This window comes from Panthera uncia, chromosome B4 (genome assembly GCF_023721935.1).
Source record: "Panthera uncia isolate 11264 chromosome B4, Puncia_PCG_1.0, whole genome shotgun sequence".
NCBI classification, from domain to species: domain Eukaryota; kingdom Metazoa; phylum Chordata; class Mammalia; order Carnivora; family Felidae; genus Panthera; species Panthera uncia.
The window spans coordinates 117,742,509-117,760,525 of NC_064809.1; the positions used below are offsets into that span (position 1 = coordinate 117,742,509).

The window sequence follows — 18,017 nt, forward strand, 5'->3', positions numbered from 1 at the left end:
TACTTCTATATGAGAAAATCAGCAGGATACCATAAAGAAACTAAAATTAGATGTGGGTTATCAAAATGTAGAAGCAAAAAATCTAGCAGACAAATTCAGCCAAATTGATAAACTCAAGAACTGTGTCTCAAAAAAGACTACTCATATTTTCTTATTATATGTTATGTTTAAATTGTATTCTTCTGGGGGCGCCTGGGTGGCACAGTCAGTTGAGCGTCTGACTTCAGCTCAGGTCATGATCTCACAGTTCATGGGTTCAAGCCCCACATCAGGCTCTGTGCTGACCGCTTGCTCAGAGCCTGGAGCCTGCTTCAGATTCTGTGTCTCCTTCTCTCTCTGCTCCTCCCCTGCTCACATTGTGTCTCACTCTGTTTCTCAAAATTAAATAAATGTAAGAAATAAAATAAAATAAATTGTATTCTTCTGTCCTCCCCACACTGCAGCAATCTACATTAATAAAATTCCCAAATCTAGTTGATAGGTCTATTGTGGAGATTAAAATAAGATTATGTAGTAAATTTTTAAAAAAATCATCTGTTTAAAATTCAGTAAATACCCAAAAGTTATAATTATTGGCAAACTTAACTGGAATTTAATTTTCTAACTAGCTGTGTGCCAAATAAGTTTAATAATTCCTAAAAAAATAAAAAGTGATTCTTGGATTAAACACGTGAGAAAACTGACCCACAATACAACTTATTTAATTCATCCAACTTGCTATAAGAAATATACTGAGATACTCAAGAGTGACTTAAAGTGTTTCAAATTTGGGGTGCCTGGGTGGCTCAGTCAGTTAAGCGCCCGACTTCAGCTCAGGTCATGATCTCACAGTCCATGAGTTCAAGCCCTGCGTCAGGCTCTGTGCTGACAGCTCAGAGCCTGGAGCCTGCTTTGGATTCTGTCTCCCTCTCTCTCTGCCCCTCCCCTGCTCATGCTCTCTCTCGCTCTCTCTCTCTCTGTCTCAAAAATAAATAAAAACATTTAAAAACAAAATTTTTTAAGTGTTTCAAATTCCACACTGTAAAAATAGCTTGTAAGAGGAAGAATATTCACATATAATAATACAAAGCAAAAAGTGAGGTGAATCATGAGAGGATATAAAGTGCAATCAGAAGTTGGAGAATGAATTCCAGCTGAGATAAGGAAAGGTGTCACCAAAGAAAGGACATTTGAGTTGGGTTTTAAAAAACAGCACAGAATATGCAGCATTATGGTAGGAAAAAAAAAAGGGAGGGAGTCCCAGCAATGGCCTGAGCCTGGCCACGCCCCACTGGAGTACCCTAAAAGAGCCAAGAATACAAATGCTATAATGGAACCACCACTCTGGCCTTCAAGTTTCAACATGCAGTCACTGTTGCAGCAGATTCTCAGGCCACAGTGGGTACCTATACAGCCTCCCAGGCAGTAAGGAAGGTTATAGAGACCAGTCCCTACCTGCTGAGCATGCAGCTTCTGGGAGCACCTATTGGCTCAGCAATGTTGAATCTATGAGCTTCAAAACAAGGAATGTATCTCAGTAACAGCTGCCTTCAAGCTGCTTGTCAAGATGATATATCAGTATAAAGGCATGGGACTGTCCATGGGCACCCTAATCTGTGGCTGGGATAAGAGAGGCCCTGGCCTCTACTATGTGAACAGTAAAGGAAACTGGATCTTGGGATCCACCTTCTCTGTAGGTTCTAGCTCTGTGTATGCTTATCAGGTCATGGATCGGGGTTCCTCCTGACCTAGAGGTGGAACAGGTCTATGATCTGGCCCATCGAGCCATCAACCAAGCCACCTAGACAGATGTCTACTCAGGAGGTGCAGTCAACCTCCACATATCCGAGAGGATGGCTGGATTCCAGTCTCCAGTGACAATGTAGCTGATCTACATGACAAATATAGTTGACCTACCCCCTGAATGAGGGTGGATGAGACTGCTTGCATTTCTTGGAGTGACTATTGTTGGTAATGTGAATACGACTCCCCATCCTATAGTGGAGAGATCCTCAATTATGTAGATAATTTTTTAAACTCTGGTGCTGTTGACCTCTATGTATTACCAGTTGTTAATGACCTGCTGCTGCAGAGGTGATTGTTTTACCTTCTTGGACATTAACATTATGCCTTTCGACCATGAATGAATGAATGAATGAATGCTTTTTTTTAAACAGCCTTGCAGTAAAATAGTTATATGTGTAATTACTTATTTGATGTCTCTGTCCCCAAATAGACTTCAAGTTCTGAAAGGGCACTTTTCAATTTTTCAATTCTCTACAGTTTCTAGCAAAGCATCTGGTACATGGTAGATATTCAGAAAATATCTGTTTTAATAAATGAGTAACAGAGGCAGGAAAGTAACAATTTGCCTAGAAAATAAAGAAGAAAGAGATATGAAGATGAAAAGATTATTTAGGGCCAAACCGCAGAAGTCCCTGAAAAGCAAACTGAGAAATTTGTACTTTATTTGGTTGTTAATAAGGACTCATTGAAGTTTTTCAGGAGTGCAGTGACATTACTGGGTCTGTGCTTTAGAAAGTATATCTAAAAGCAATACTTACAGTAGATTAGAAAAAGAGACAACAAAGGCAATCACAAGATCATTATAGGAGTCCAGATCAAAAATAACAAGGACTTAAAGTGGAATTTTATTTGTGTGTTTTTTTTAATTTTTTTTTTAACGTTTATTTATTTTTGAGACAGAGAGAGACAGAGCATGAACGGGGGAGGGTCAGAGAGAGAGGGAGACACAGAATCTGAAACAGGCTCCAGGCTCTGAGCAGTCAGCACAGAGCCCGATGCAGGGCTCGAACTCACATACCATGAGATCGTGACCTGAGCCGAAGTCGGACGCTTAACCGACTGAGCCACCCAGGCGCCCCATGGAATTTTAAAAAGCAGTGGGAATAAAAAGTAACAATAGTAATAACCATAGAGATACTACATGGGTGAAATCAACCCATCTGACCAACACCTTTTGAGCACCTACTGTGTACCTACCAGACACCATGCTAGGAGCTGGAGACAGGAAATAAAAATAAGCCATAGCCCTTTATCTCAAAGAGCTGATGGTTTCCCTTAATTGTTCCAGTAGGGAAAACTGACCGAAAATACAATGAATGAAGAACAGAAGTCAAAGACTCTTTAAATTTTTAGTCTAGATGACTAAGAGAATGGAACACCATTCAGAGAATAGAGCAGAAAAAGGTAGGCAGGGAAGAAAATATGGGCAGTTTTTGACATACTGTATAGGATATCCAAGTAGAAATGTTCAGCTGGCAGTTACAAACTCAAGACTGAAAAAGAGAACAGAGGTAAGGTCTTACAGTGTGGGAAACATCTAGCATAAACATGAGAGCTGAAGTTCAAAGCTAGAAAAGATAAGAAAGGATGTTACAGGTAGAAACTTAGCAGCTATCTACATTAAAAAGATGGGGGAAGGCACAGAAAATTTAAAAAGAGGAAGAATTATCAGTAAATCAAACCAAACTAAGACAAAAAGACAGCAATCAGAGAGGCAGAAGGAGAAGGACCATCAAGATTAGGGGAACTGTTTCCAGAGGCACGGATCATCAACAATATTAGGTGCAGCAAAGAAATCATGGAAAATTAGGACTGAGAAAAAAAGATCACTGGATTTGGGAACAAAACAAATGCATTAGTGACATTTGAGAGAGTAGCAGAGTGATAAGGAAAAATTCTGTTTCCAAGAAGTTGAGGTATCAGTGAATAATGAGGCAGAAAAGACAGCTAGAGCAAACCACTCTCTTGAAGTCTGACCGTGAAGAAAAAGAAAATGGTGGGAGTCTGACAATGAAGAAAAGGAAAGAAAGAAAGAAAGTGATGGGACAGTAGTTTGATAGGAATAGCAGAAGGAGAATGATTTTGTTTGGATGCAGAACAATTACATGAGTTACATGTCATTAGCAGGAGGGAAAGGATTAAGTGGGCAAAAAATAAAAGCACTGTTTTTAGAACAGAAAAGAACTAGAGAAAGGAAACAAGAAACGCTGGTAAAAAGACAAAAAAATACATAAAATATTTGATTTATTCATTCAATATATATTTGTTGAGTATCCATCATGAACTTGAAACTGGAGAATATACACTGGAGAACAAGAAACAGTCCTTCCAGAGGAAATGGAAAATGCCACCCTAACATCCATTCCATTCTTTCTGTTGTATAGCAGCCAAGCAACCTGGACAGAATTAACTAGCAAATTAACTGGATAGAATTAACACTAGCAAAAGGAGATGTTAATCTTGAATAGCCTCAAGAACCACCATAATCATTATCTGCCTTATCAGGATACTTGATTCAGGAATGGGCACAGAACCCTAGTTAATCCTATCAGAAGGAAACCAGGACTTGATTTAATGGGAAAAGGGGCATTTCTGAGTGGCAAGATACACTGAGAGGAGGTTTGAAAAAGCAGCAGCCATTTTGCTACCAAAAAGCCAGCTTATTATGAAGGCAACATCAAAGAGGACAGAGGTGAGAGAATCACGAAAGAAAAATAATAAAGCTCTGGTCAACTACATCTGAAACCCATCCTTTCTTTGGTCTTTAAGTTACATGATCCAATAAATCCCCTTTTTTGTTTAAGGCCATTTAAGTAGAGCTTTTTGATAATTGCGAGGGACAGCATTCTAATTACAAATTTGATACCACTATAGGCACAAAATTGTTGTAAAAATGTAGCATACAATAAGGCATGCCCAGTGCAAACTCTAGACTGAATCCTCTCTACACTCTTCTGGCTTTAGATGTCCATGGTTCTAAACTTTCAACCTAAAAATGCCCCCTCTTTGGTCATCCTTTCTTGACCTTTCACCCTTTGCTCCCAAGCTGGTTTTGTCTTCACCAATCCTTGAATCCCTAGTCTTGGAGCAGTAGGGTGCTCCCCCTCTGAGAAGCATCAGACTTCACCTGCTCTCCGTGCTCCAGAATCAAGTGAGAGGTGCCTATGACTTCAACCGCAACCACCTTAATAAGAGAATTCTTAGCCCTGGGGATTATCCTTTCTGCAAGTTTGTTCCTGTGGCTCAGTCTAGAATTTCTATCTTTTCCTCAGCCTCACTGAATTGTCTTCCTTCAAAACTAGACTTATTGGCACAAGAACAGACACCCAGATCAATGGAACAGAATAGAAAACCCAGAAATGGACCCACAAACATATGGCCAACTAATCTTTGACAAAGCAGGAAAGAATATCCAATGGAATAAAGACAGTCTCTTCAGCAAGTAGAGCTGGGAAAACTGGACAGCGACATGCAGAAAAATGAACCTGGACCACTTTCTTACACCAGACACAAAAATAAACTCAAAATGGATGAAAGACCTAAATGTAAGACAGGAACCCATCTAAATCCTCAAGGAGAAAGCAGGCAAAAACCTCTTTGACCTTGGCCGCAGCAACTCCTTACTCAACACATCTCCAGAGGCAAGGAAAACAAAAGCAAAAATGAACTATTGGGACCTCATCAAAATAAAAAGCTCCTGCACAGAGAAGGAAACAATCAGAAAAACTAAAAGGCAACCGACAGAATGGGAGAAGATATTTGCAAATGACATATCAGATAAAGGGTTAGTATCCAAAATCTATAAAGAACTTATCAAACTCAACACCCAAAAAACAAATAATCCAGTGAAGAAATGGGCAAAAGACATGAATAGACACTTCTCCAAGGAAGACATCCAGATGGCCAACCAACACATGAAAAAATGCCAACATCACTCATCATCAGGGAAATACAAATCAAAACCACAAGGAGATACCACCTTATACCTGTCAGAATGGCTAACATTAACAACTCAGGCAACAACAGATGTTGGTGAGGGTGCGGAAAAAGAGGATCTCTTTGCATTGTTGGTGGCAATGCAAGCTGGTGCAGCCCCTCTGGAAAACAGTATGGAGGTTCCTCAAATAACTAAAAATAGAACTACCCTGCGACCCAGCATTTGCACTACTAGGCATTTATCCACGGGATACAGGTGTGCTGTTTTGAAGGGACACATGCACCCCAATGTTTATAGCAGCACTATCAACAATAGCCAAAGTATGGAAAGAGCCCAAATGTCCATCGATGGATGAATGGATAAAGAAGATGTGGTACACACACACACACACACACACACACACACACAATGGAGTATTACTCGGCAATCAAAAAGAATGAAATCTTGCCATTTTCAACTACGTGGATGGAACTGGAGGGTATTATGATAAGTGAAATTAGTCACTCAGAGAAAGACAAAAATCATATGACTTCACTCATATGAAGACTTTAAGAGACAAAACAGATTAACATAAGGGAAGGGAAACAAAAATAATATAAAACAGGGAGGGGGACAAAACAGAAGAGACCCATAAATATGGAGAACAAACTGAGGGTAAATGGAGGGGTTATGGGAGGGGGGATGGGCTAAATGGATAAGGGGCATTAAGGAATCTACTCCTGAAATCATTGTTTCACTATATGCTAACTAATTTGGATGTAAATTTTAAAAAATAAAAACAAAATTAAAACAAAAAAACTAGACTTATTAAGTACGTCCTCTGGGAAGTCACTGCAGGTCCCCTTCCCACTGCTCATTGGCCCTCAGATGCTGCCTCCTCAGGGTTCCTGCAACACTTGGTGCATGCCACCTCTAAGACACCCAGACACGAAAGGAGAGAACTAGACACAATGTGATGTTGCTCCTACTGGGACAGGGACCACAGTTTATTTTATTTGTGTTTAAACAACATGTAGGAAGTAAATGAACATCACTTGTGATATGGAGGAATGGATGCTGGATTCAAAGCAAGACACATGGCTTCCAGTCATGACAGGATTTCTTACAAGCTACAGGGCCTGTCCAAGCATCTTCATCTACGAGGAATTCATCACTGGGTTGTTGTGAGATTAAGATACACAATGAATCTAAAAAATACTGTAGTCCTTTGAGAATGATACCTGAAAATATTTTTAATGGATATTCAATGGAGGTAAAGGATGCCTTCTTACTAGGAAGTAACTGGAGACACGAATAAGTGGAAAACTCATGACGTGGTCTTTAAGCTGACCTTGAAGAACCCATACCATTTAGGCATGCTTAAAAGGAAATGGGGTGGAATAGATAGCCAGGCAAAGGAAGTAATGAGACCAAATGCTGAGGAACAAGCATCACTTCAGCAGCAAATTTTATTCAGGGATTATTATGTGTCAAACATTGTTCTAAGTGCTAGGCATTGAGCAATGAAAACAGGCAAAGTCCCTATCTTCAAAGGGTTTAAATTCTAACTTGGAAGAACAGAAAATAAACACAAATAAATATACAAAATTATTTCTGATAGCACTAAGTGACATGAAGGTAATATGCTGTGGTGACTGGTGGCAGGAGGGGTACTCTAGATAAGGCAGAAAAGCCATTCTGAGGTGATAACATTCTTCCATGTGAGAAGAGAGTAATGAGACAGAACCAGAATAAAGAAGAACAAGCCAAAGGAAATAACAAATGCAAAGGCCCTGTGGCAGGAAAAAGTTTGCCATATTTGAGGGAGATCAAATGGCCAGTGTGGCTACAGCAGAGTGGACAAGGATAAAAACAATATGAGGTTAAGGCTAAGGTCATGTCTAAGGAATACTGAGGTATCAATTTGGACTGAAGTTGAAATAGTAAATGATCTTAGAAAACTAATTTGAGGCTAAGGATGCCTCACAGATATTTCTAATAAAGTAGGGTGACTTTGGGAAAGTGCTGGGCACTTGATCTAGAGCACCAAAGCAGCATGGCAAAGACTGTTGGCATTCTGTTACTACAGAATGTCTGAGGAGAAAGTCATCTAGCACACCTTCCCTATTGAAGGAGGAAATGCAACCCAGAAGAGGAAAATGAGGTCTGTGGGCAGGGGGAGGTGAGAGTAAGTCATAATTAATGTTCACCAATACATAGGTCTCCTCTACTTCTGGGTACACAGGAATAAAAATGTGTAACTTTAGGACCAAAGCATTTAACTGTTGCTGTCCAGTCCTCCAATCCTGCCATGGTAATAGCCTGTTAATGTGGAGGAGGTGCCATGGACAAAGGCACTGCAGAATGCTAAACCAACACCTGGAAGAAGGTACCATAAAGAACCCAGATCCATAGTAAATTCGCAAGAGAGAAATAAACTCTGGTTGTGTCAAGTCATTGAGACAGCTGAGGGTTACTTGTTACGGCATGATCACCTAACCTATAATGATTACTATAGAATACAGACAATATTTCTAAAGGTTATAAAGAGTAGAGTAGAGAGGCTTACTCTGAGTGGGGAGAAGAGAATGTGAAATACTACTCAATGCCTTTGACAGATGGCATTTTTTGTGACAGTTCTCCATCTTTCCCTACATCAGTGATCTTTTTCAGATGTGCATCTTTTGCAGTTCCTCCTCCTAATATGATGGAGCGTATATTAATCGACTTGGGCTACCATAACAAAATACCATAGACTGGGTGCCTTAAGTAACAGAAATTTATTTTCTCAGTTTTGGAGGCTAGCAGTCCAAGATCAGCATGACAGGTCCTAGTAAGAGCTCCCTTCCTGGCTTTCAAAGGGCCACCCTCTTGCTGTGTCCTCATATGGCAAGGGTAGGGGAGAAGGCAAGTGAGCTCCTGTCAACCAGCCAGCCCTCTGGTGCCTGTCCATGTAAGGGTACTAATCCCATTATGAGAGCACCCCTTTAAGATCATATCCAAACCTAATTATCTACCAAATGCCCCATCACCGGGGTACCTGGGTGGCTCAGTCAGTTGAGTGTCCAACTTCGGCTCAGGTCATGATCTTGCAGTTCGTGAGTTCAAGCCCCACACTGCTGTCACTGCTGTCGGTGCAGAGCCTGCTTGTATCCTCTGCCCCCCTCTCTCTCTGCCCCTCCCCTGGCGCTCTCTCTCTCTCTCTCTCTCTCTCTCTCAAAAAATAAACATTAAAAAATGTTTCCAAAGTCCCCATCTCCAAATACCATTACACTGGGGATTAGGTCTTCAACATAGGAATGGGGGGCAGGGGCGGGGGCACACAATTCAGTCTATAGTAGCATATATTCTCCCACCCCCTAATTTGTGGTTTGGCCATGTGACTTGCTCGAGCTAACAGAATGAGGCAGAGATGACAGTATATGCCAGTTCCAAGGCTATGCCTTAAAAAGCTCTGACATGTTTCCACTTGCCCTCTGGCACCTCTGTCATGGGCATGAGAAAAGTATGCTTTGGCTAGATCACTCCACCAAGGAGGACAGAAACATGTAAAGTCTTACCAGTACTAGCACAGCCAACTGGTATTTCAATAACTTGCAATGAGAATAAGATCCACCTAGCCACCAAGCCTAAACCCCCTGGCTGACTGAGCTCAGCCTAAATGAGTAGATGCATGAATGATAAATGATTATGTTTTTAATACAACATACAAACATGAGTTTGGGGGTAGCTTGTTAGGAAGCATTATTGTGGTAATAGGTAACTGGTATAACACCTATACAATGTCTACAGAGCACATCTGGCTCCTTAGGAAAAGCCTTATGCTAACAAAGACACCATGAAAATTATTGGACTTTCCTAACATTTTTTTCAAATTCTTGTTGCTTTATTCATCTCTGATGGTTCCTTACAATAGCTCCTAAATTCAATTCCAATACTGGTCAACAAGATCTATGAAGACAACAGAGGAGACAGAAGAAAAGAGGGGAAAAAAATAGAATCAAAAAGTATTACAAAAAGTACTAATTTCAAGAAAGAAAATCAATACAAAACACCAAATGGAGTAGTCCTTGGGTTTAGTAAGGAAGAAGTTCATCAGAAAGTTATTTTTGGACACTATTGGGACAGATGCATGGGAACTGAGAAAAGCATCAGTTGCACACAGATGAGACAGTAAGTTTAGATAAGTTAATTAAGAAGTTTAACGATGAAAAGAAGAAACAAATAGGACAACTAGTGGGGCAGGGAATGGAACTCAACTCTTAATAAGGAAGACCAATGCTGTATTAGTTTCTCATGGCTAGGTACCAAATTACCACAAACTTATTATCTATTTTGTAGGTCAAAAGTCCATGTGGGCTTAGCTGGGTTCTCTGCTTAGGATCTCCCAAGCACAAAATCCAGGTGCTGACTAGGCTGAGCTCTCAACTGAAGGCACTGGGGGAGGATCCACTTCCTTGCTAATTTGGACTATATCCAGCCATTCCCTTGCTGTAAATTAGCTGGAGGTTGCTCTCAACTCCTAGAGGCTGCTCTCCCACACTTGTACATATGCCCCTCCATCTTCAAGCCAGCAACAATACAATGGATGCTTTTCATGTTTAAATCTCTGGCTTCCCTTTCTACTACCAATTGAAAAACATTCTATTAAAGGGCTCATGTGACTATATTAGGCCTATCTAGATAATCTCCCTATTTTAAGGTCAATTGATCAGTAACCTTAATTATACTCAAAATCCCTCCCTTTTGGTATATAATGTAACAATCAAGGAAGTAACATCCAGCATATGCACAGTCCTAGGGATTATGGAAGGAAATCTTACAAGGGCATTTTAGGATTCTTCCTATCATATATACATATTTAAAGTTAGAAAAGGATGCAAAAGCTAAAAGATCTTGAAGATTTTAAACATCAGAATCCTGTATTACACGAATTACAATAATGAGGAAGGAAAGAAATCAAGGAAAATGTACACTAGCCTCACCATAGCAAAAAAGGAGGATGCCTTTTCTTGGAGATTGAAAGAATGATAAAAGGGGAGAGTGGGACGCAAAAGACAGCACTTATGCCAGCTATTTACTTTGCCAAATTTAGTATCATTTTAATTTAGATACAAAGAGACATATTCTCATATTCTGGGCTCTTTGAAAAAGTTCTTCCAGATGGTTACACCTCCCTAGAGTGACAGCACCCAGTGTTGCCTTGCACATATTGGGAATTCAATTAAACACTGCTGACCATCTGATTGGGAATTCAGAGTCTGGAGTAGCTGACTCAATACAAACATATGGCTTAGTTCCCATCAAAGGAAAAATCAAGCCACTGTATTCCCTTCTGTAACACTACACCTCCTTTGCAATGTGGTAGAAAACAGAAGTGAACTAATAAAAATAGACCATGTAAGAAAAATTAGGGAACCAGCAAACTGTAGAATACAAAATTTCTCTAATTTTATCATAAAATCAGAACTCTTCAGCTAAGAATTAACACTAAGACATTTCCTTCCTAATTCAATTCAATCAAATAAATGCTTGTTGAGAACTGCTTCAGGATTATTTAAGATGAGGAAGATATAATCTGAGTTCAAGTTGATAAGGGATGAGGGATAAGGGTTAAAAGTAAAAGGAAGAAGGGGCGCCTGGGTGGCGCAGTCGGTTAAGCGTCCGACTTCAGCCAGGTCACGATCTCGCGGTCCGTGAGTTCGAGCCCCGCGTCAGGCTCTGGGCTGATGGCTCGGAGCCTGGAGCCTGTTTCCGATTCTGTGTCTCCCTCTCTCTCTGCCCCTCCCCCGTTCATGCTCTGTCTCTCTCTGTCCCAAAAATAAAATAAAAAAATGTTGAAAAAAAAAATTAAAAAAAAAAAAAGTAAAAGGAAGAAAACAATATTAAACCACTTTAACTTATAAAGAACCATACGAAATATTTACAGATAAGAAAAAAAAGTTCAGAAAGGTTAAATACATTTTTTTCAAGGTCATACAGCAAGTATATATGTAGATTATAAATTCAAATTCAGGACTGACTGACCCCAAAACTCAATCTCTACCAAATGAGGGATTAAATCATCTCTGGTTGGCTACCTGGACAAGGGTTTACAGTAAGGTGGAAAGAAACTGTAACCGTTTCTTAGAGAAGCAGCTATTTCAGATGGAACTCAGAAAGATACATACACTTCTGAAAAGCTGAGAGGTAAAGTAAGGAGAGTAATTCCAGAGGAAAAAGCATAAGGCACAGAAAGAAATCTGGGTCAACATTTGGAGATGGTAAATAGTTCGGATAATCTAAAGCACAAGCTCTTTACAAATAAACATTAAATTGGACACTGATGTGAAGGGCAATATAGAAAATTACTCTATACTCTGCAGTTAATGGGGGGGGGAAAGGTAGGGAAGTTCAAAAAATGAACTCGAATCAGGAAGAGAAAATTATCCCTATTTACTTCCTTTTGCCCTTTAGTCATAAGGTTAACAAACTATGTCATAAGCCCAAATCCAACCCACCATCGGGTTTTGTTCTTTTTGTTAAATAAATTAATCCATTTACTATAGGCTAGCACTGTTTCAAAGGGTGGGGCTTTTACTGGTTTTTCAATTCTTTCAGTCTTCTGATGGTAAACTTTACTGTGCAAGTAGGCATGGTGTTGTGAGTCCAGGCACCACCAGCTACCGCTTTCATGCAGGAACCACAGTGTCAGATCCCCGTAGCTCATCTCTTCATCTTGGTTTTGCCACAGAAGGAGTCAGTATACTAGGCATGCTGGCTTATTTCAATTTTCATCACCATTTTCCTGACATAAGCACCATAATAGGTCCTATATTAACCTACGATTCCAACTTTCTTGGCACATTTAACCATGTTGCCACAAACTAGGACAGAACCCAGAGAACCTGCCATCTGTTTTTGTAACGTTCTGGAACACAGCCATGTCCAGTCATTCATGAATTGTCAATTGACTGCTTTCACCCTACAACAGCAAAAATCATATGGCTCATAAAACCTAAAACATTTACTTTCTATCCCCTAACTGAAAAAATACGTCATTTGCTCTAGTGCTATACCTCATAGGATTCTTTTAGTAGTTTGCTCTGGTCTAAATATAAAGCTTGTATGGATATTTCTCAATTGCTCAATTTCCAATATTATAATTTTAATTCCCTTTATAGTAATGGAGAATATTACTCTCTTACACCATCAGCCTTCTTCCCCACTCCCCCCACACACATACATACTGTTTCTCTCAATACAAATATATGTTTAAATCAGTAGTCAGTGTTTATACCATTGACTACATAAATATTCTTTATTCCTGAGCCAGATAATGTAATGTGACATTTCCATACTTATAAAAATATCTGATATTTTTCTGCTTAGTTTTCCACTTACCTATCACTGTTTTTATCCCAGTCTAACACATTTGTCAATGGTCATTTTTTTCCAAACCTTCAAACCTACCAAGCACTTCACTGTTCCTCCCAAATCCTTCTCATAGTCCTCTATCCTTTTTCTCCAATCTGGACTGGGTGCTCTCTAAGCCTACTGAAGAACTATTCCCAAGGAACCTCTTTTCTCGGTCCTCATACATTAAATCCTTTGTTTTCTGCATCCTATGTCTTTCTTTTTATTGATTTCCACCCGTGTTTTATGCAAGTTCATCTTCCAAAAGCTTTCTACAAAGGGACACATAAGGCATAAATGTTTTAATCTTTCTGTGTCTTAGAACTTCTTTATTCTATACTACCTCATCAATAGTTTGGCTAAATAGAGAAATATAAGCTGAAAGTGATTTTTCCCTTACAATTTTAAAAGCATTGCAACACTGTCCTCTATATTCCAGTGCTGCTGTTAAAAGTTTGATATAATTCTGATTATCATTCATCTCTATATGATTTGTTTTCATGTTTTCTTTTGTTTTATACAAAAGAATTTTATTTTAATCCATAATATTCTTAAATTTCAGGCTTTGTGATCTTTTCTCATTCCTTATGCTGGATACCTGGGGAAACTTTTCAGTCTAGAGACTTGTATCCTACAGAACTAGAAAATTTTCTATAATATTTTTTGATAATTCCCTTCAGGTCTTGTTCTTGTGCTCTATCAGTCGTCCACTGCCACAGTAATGATGCATAACAAACCATCCTAAAACTCGGTGGCTTAAAACAATAACCATTTATAACTGCTCTGGAATCTACTAGTTAGCAAAGCAGTTCTGCTGATATTAGCTGGGTTTGTTTAGGCATTTCTTTCTGGTCCTGGTTGGCATCACACACATATTTATGGTAGGCTGGTCAACAGCTGAATTAAAATGGCATTGGGTAAGACAGGGCCCTGTTCCATTAGGGTGGGTGGGTATTAAGTCACAAAGATCAACAGAAGAAAAGGGTTTAAGAAAGAAAAGATAGTCAAAAATAGCAAATGTTGCTGACAAACACAGAAAGATAAAGATGGGGGAACCATATGATTTGGTTATTAGAAAGATAACAATGAAGTTTAAGAGAGATGCTTCAATAGCATAAGAAACAAAAGTTAAAAGAGTATTTAGTAAAGCAGTATGCATAGGCTCTTCCTTTTTTCAAACAATCTAATGGTGAAAAAGAGGAGAAAAAGCCTGAGATTGAGCAAGCAGCAATATGGTAAGGTCAAGGAAAGGTTTGGGTGTTTTTTTCAGTTTCTTATTTAAGAAAAAGAGAAACCTGGGCAGGAATACAGAAAGAAAGTGACAAAGAATCTCTCCATGACCAAACTCTACTCAGACTCTTCTGAACATTTTTCTCAACTAGGCCCTAACTTCTGTGCTTCCACGTTCATCTCTTCATTATCCAATTTTAGGAAGAATCCTGCTAATTCAGTTTAGTCAGAATTCTTTATCCTTACTATCTGATCACCCTCAATATCTGATTGGGTTCCTCACGCTCCACCATCTCTCAGGTAGTGTCTGATCACCCTGACCTGCCATAATCAAGATTTCTGTTAGATCATATTCCCTTTGCCCCTGAGTTTCCTCTCAGTAATTTTACATTCACTGACCCCCATCCTAGTCCTTGGCTATAAATTCCTACTTTTCCTTGTTCTATTTAGAGTTGAGTCCAATCTCTTTTTCCAACTACAGAACCCCTTTGCAGTGGTCCCTACACCTATAGCTGTGGTCCTGAATAAAGTCTGCCTTATTGCTCTTTAACAAGTCTCATGGAATGATTTTATTTCTCTTTAACAAAAGATAAAACAAGAGAATAAAAATTCAAATCAAGGGGAAAATTGAAGGATAATTAACAAAGGCTTGGAAAAGAAAGAAAGGATATGTCATCAGAAGCACAGATGCAGAGATCGGTCTTAGCAAAAAGGAGCACTGGAGTATCTGGGTGGCTCAGGTGGTTAAGTGTCTGACTCTTGATTTCAGCTCAGATCATCATCTCACAGTTCATGGGCTCACATCCCACACTGGGCTCCCCACTGACAGTGCAGAGTCTGCTTGAGATTCTCTCTCCCTCTTTCTCTGTCCTTCCCCAGGCCCCTGTCCCTCAAAATGAATAAAAACTTTTAAAAAAGGGGTGGGGGGAGGAACATTTACTATGGTGCAGAAATGGAGGCAAAGAGAAAGAATAAAAATAGAGGTAGAGAAATGTAGAGAGGAAAATTCTAAAAAGCTCATGCCTGAATTTCCTCAATTTCAGTTAAATAAAAAACAACGCTACCTGCTGAGAGTGACTTGAGCAAGAATGGAAAAGTGAAAAAGGTCTGGAACAGCTGCTCTGGTAAATGTAATAAGAAATTTACAGAGGGACTGATAATTGATTGATGCAACAGCAAAAGCAGAGATAGTCCAGATAACTTCACCATGAATTTGTAAGGACTCAAATGTAAGAAAAGTAGTCTTTTAGAGACAGCAAAATGTCCCCATAATGGCTACAATACTGGAGAGTTGCTCAGCAGATGTGAGGAAGGTAATGCCAGGTGATTAGGACAAAATACCAAAAATTAACAAAGCATGGATTTTCATTAATTAAAGGATTTCCTTTATTTTTATTATTTTAAATTTAAATCCAAGTTAGATAACATACAGTGTAATAATGATTTCAGGAATAGAATTTAGTGATTCATCACTTACCTGTAACACGCAGTGTTCATCCCAACAAGTGTCCTCCTTAATGCCCCTCACTCCTTTAGCACTTCTCCCCACCCAACACCCTACCAGCAACCCTCAGTTTGTTCTCTGTATTTAAGAGTCTCTTATGGTTTGTCTCCCCGCTCTGTTTTTATATTATTTTTACTTCCTTTCCCTTATGTTCATCTGTTTTGTATCTTAAATTCCACATATGAGTAAAATCAGATATTTGTCTTTGACATTTCGCTTAGCATAATATATTCTTCCATCCACATTGTTGCAAATAACAAGATTTCATTCTTTTTGATCACTGAGTTATATTCCATTGTGGGTGTGTATGTGTATGTATATATGTGCATATATACATATAAATGTATACGTACATACACATATATACACACACCACATCTTCTTTATCGACTCATCTGTCAATGGACATTTGGGCTCTTTCCACGTTTTGGCTACTATCAATAGTGCTGCTACAAACACTGGGGTGCATGTGCCCCTTTGAATCAACGCTCCTGTATTCTCTGGATAAATACCTAGTAGTGCAATTGCTGGGTCATAGGGTAGTTATATTTTTAATTTTTTAGAAACCTCCATACTGTTTTCCAGAGTGGCTGCACCAGTTTGCATTCCCACTAGATAGCAGTGCAAAAGCATTCCTCTTTCTCCATACCTCACCAACATCTGTTGTTGCCTGAGTTGTTAATGTTAGCCTTTCTGACAGGTGTGAGATGGTATCTCATTGTGGTTTTGATTTGTATTTCCCTGATGATGAGTGATGTTGAGCATTTTTTCATGTGTCAGTTGACCATTTGGATGTCTTCTTTGGAAAACTGTCTGTTCATGTCTTTTGCCCATTTCTTCACTGGATTATTCGTTTTTTGGGTGTTGACTTTGATAAGTTCTTTATAGATTTTGGATACTAACCCTTTATCTGATATGTCATTTGCAAATATCTTCTCCCATTCTGTCAGTTGCCTTTCAGTTTTTTTGATTATTTCCTTCTCTGTGCAGAATTTTTTATATTTTGATGAGGTCCCAATAGTTCATTTTTGCTTTTGTTTCTTACCTCTGGAGACATGTCCAGTAAGAAGTTGCTCTGGCCAAGGACAAAGAGGTTGTTGCCTGTTTTCTCCTCCTCTTTTGATGGCTTCCTGTCTTACATTTAGGTCTTTCATCCATTTTGAGTTTATTTTTGTGTCTGGTGTAAGAAAGTGGTCCAGGTTCATTCTTCTACATGTCACTGTGCAGTTTTCCCAACACCATTTTCTGAAGAGACTTTTTTCCATTGGCTATTCTCTCCTGCTTTGTCAAAGATTAGTTGGCCATACGTTTGTGGGTCCATTTCTGGCTTCTCTATTCTGTTCCCTTGATTTGTATGTCTGTTCTTGTGCCAGTACCATACTGTCTTGATGATTACAGTTTTGTAATACAGCTTGAAGTTTAGAATTGTGATGCATCCAGCTCAGGTTTTCTTATGCAGGAATGCTTGGCTATTCTGGGTCTTTTCTGATTCCATACAAATTTTAGGATTGTTTTGCTCTAGCTTTGTGAAGAATTCTGGTATTATTTTGATAAGGATTTCTAATGGATTTCCTTTCCTATTTCACTTTCAAAAAATGAAATAAATAGGAAATTGAAAGATAATAAAAATAAATTCAATCCAGGAGCTTTTTTAACAACTTACTCCTGGCCAATTTCAGATTAATCAAACTCTAATTCCAACCTAATTAAACCTTCTACCTGACTTTAAAATTTCTTCCCAAACTATGGCTAACTATAACAACTCCAATCTCCTTTCTCCAAATGTTTTTTCTCCACTACAATCTAAAATAGTTCAGGGGTAGGGCACCTAGATGACTCAGATGGCTAAGCGCCCTGCTCTTGATCTCAGCTCAGGTGGTGGTCTCACAGTTCGTGAGCACAGAGCCCGCTTGGGATTCTCTCTGTCCTTCTCTCTCAGCTCCCCTCCCTCCTGCAAGCACATGCTTGCTCTCTCTCAAAATAAATAAATAAACTTTAAAATATGAAATGAAATAAAAAAAATAGTACTCACTTTGGCAGCACATATGCTAAAATAAAATAAAATAAAATAAAATAAAATAAAATAAAATAAAATAAAATAAAATAAAATCCAGGGCATTTGGGTGGCAAAACAAAACAAAATAAAACAAAATAAAATAAATTCCAGGGCAACTGGGTGGCTCAGTT

General features: G+C 39.0%; 2 pseudogenes; one reads left to right on the forward strand and one right to left on the reverse strand.

Moving 5' to 3' along the window:
- Positions 1-2,106, forward strand: part of LOC125919906 (proteasome subunit beta type-5-like) — a 46,611-nt pseudogene extending 44,505 nt beyond the window's left edge.
- Positions 2,107-12,277: 10,171 nt separating this feature from the next.
- On the reverse strand, positions 12,278-12,752 carry LOC125919457 (60S ribosomal protein L37a-like; annotated as a pseudogene).
- Between the last annotated feature and the right edge of the window lie 5,265 nt (positions 12,753-18,017).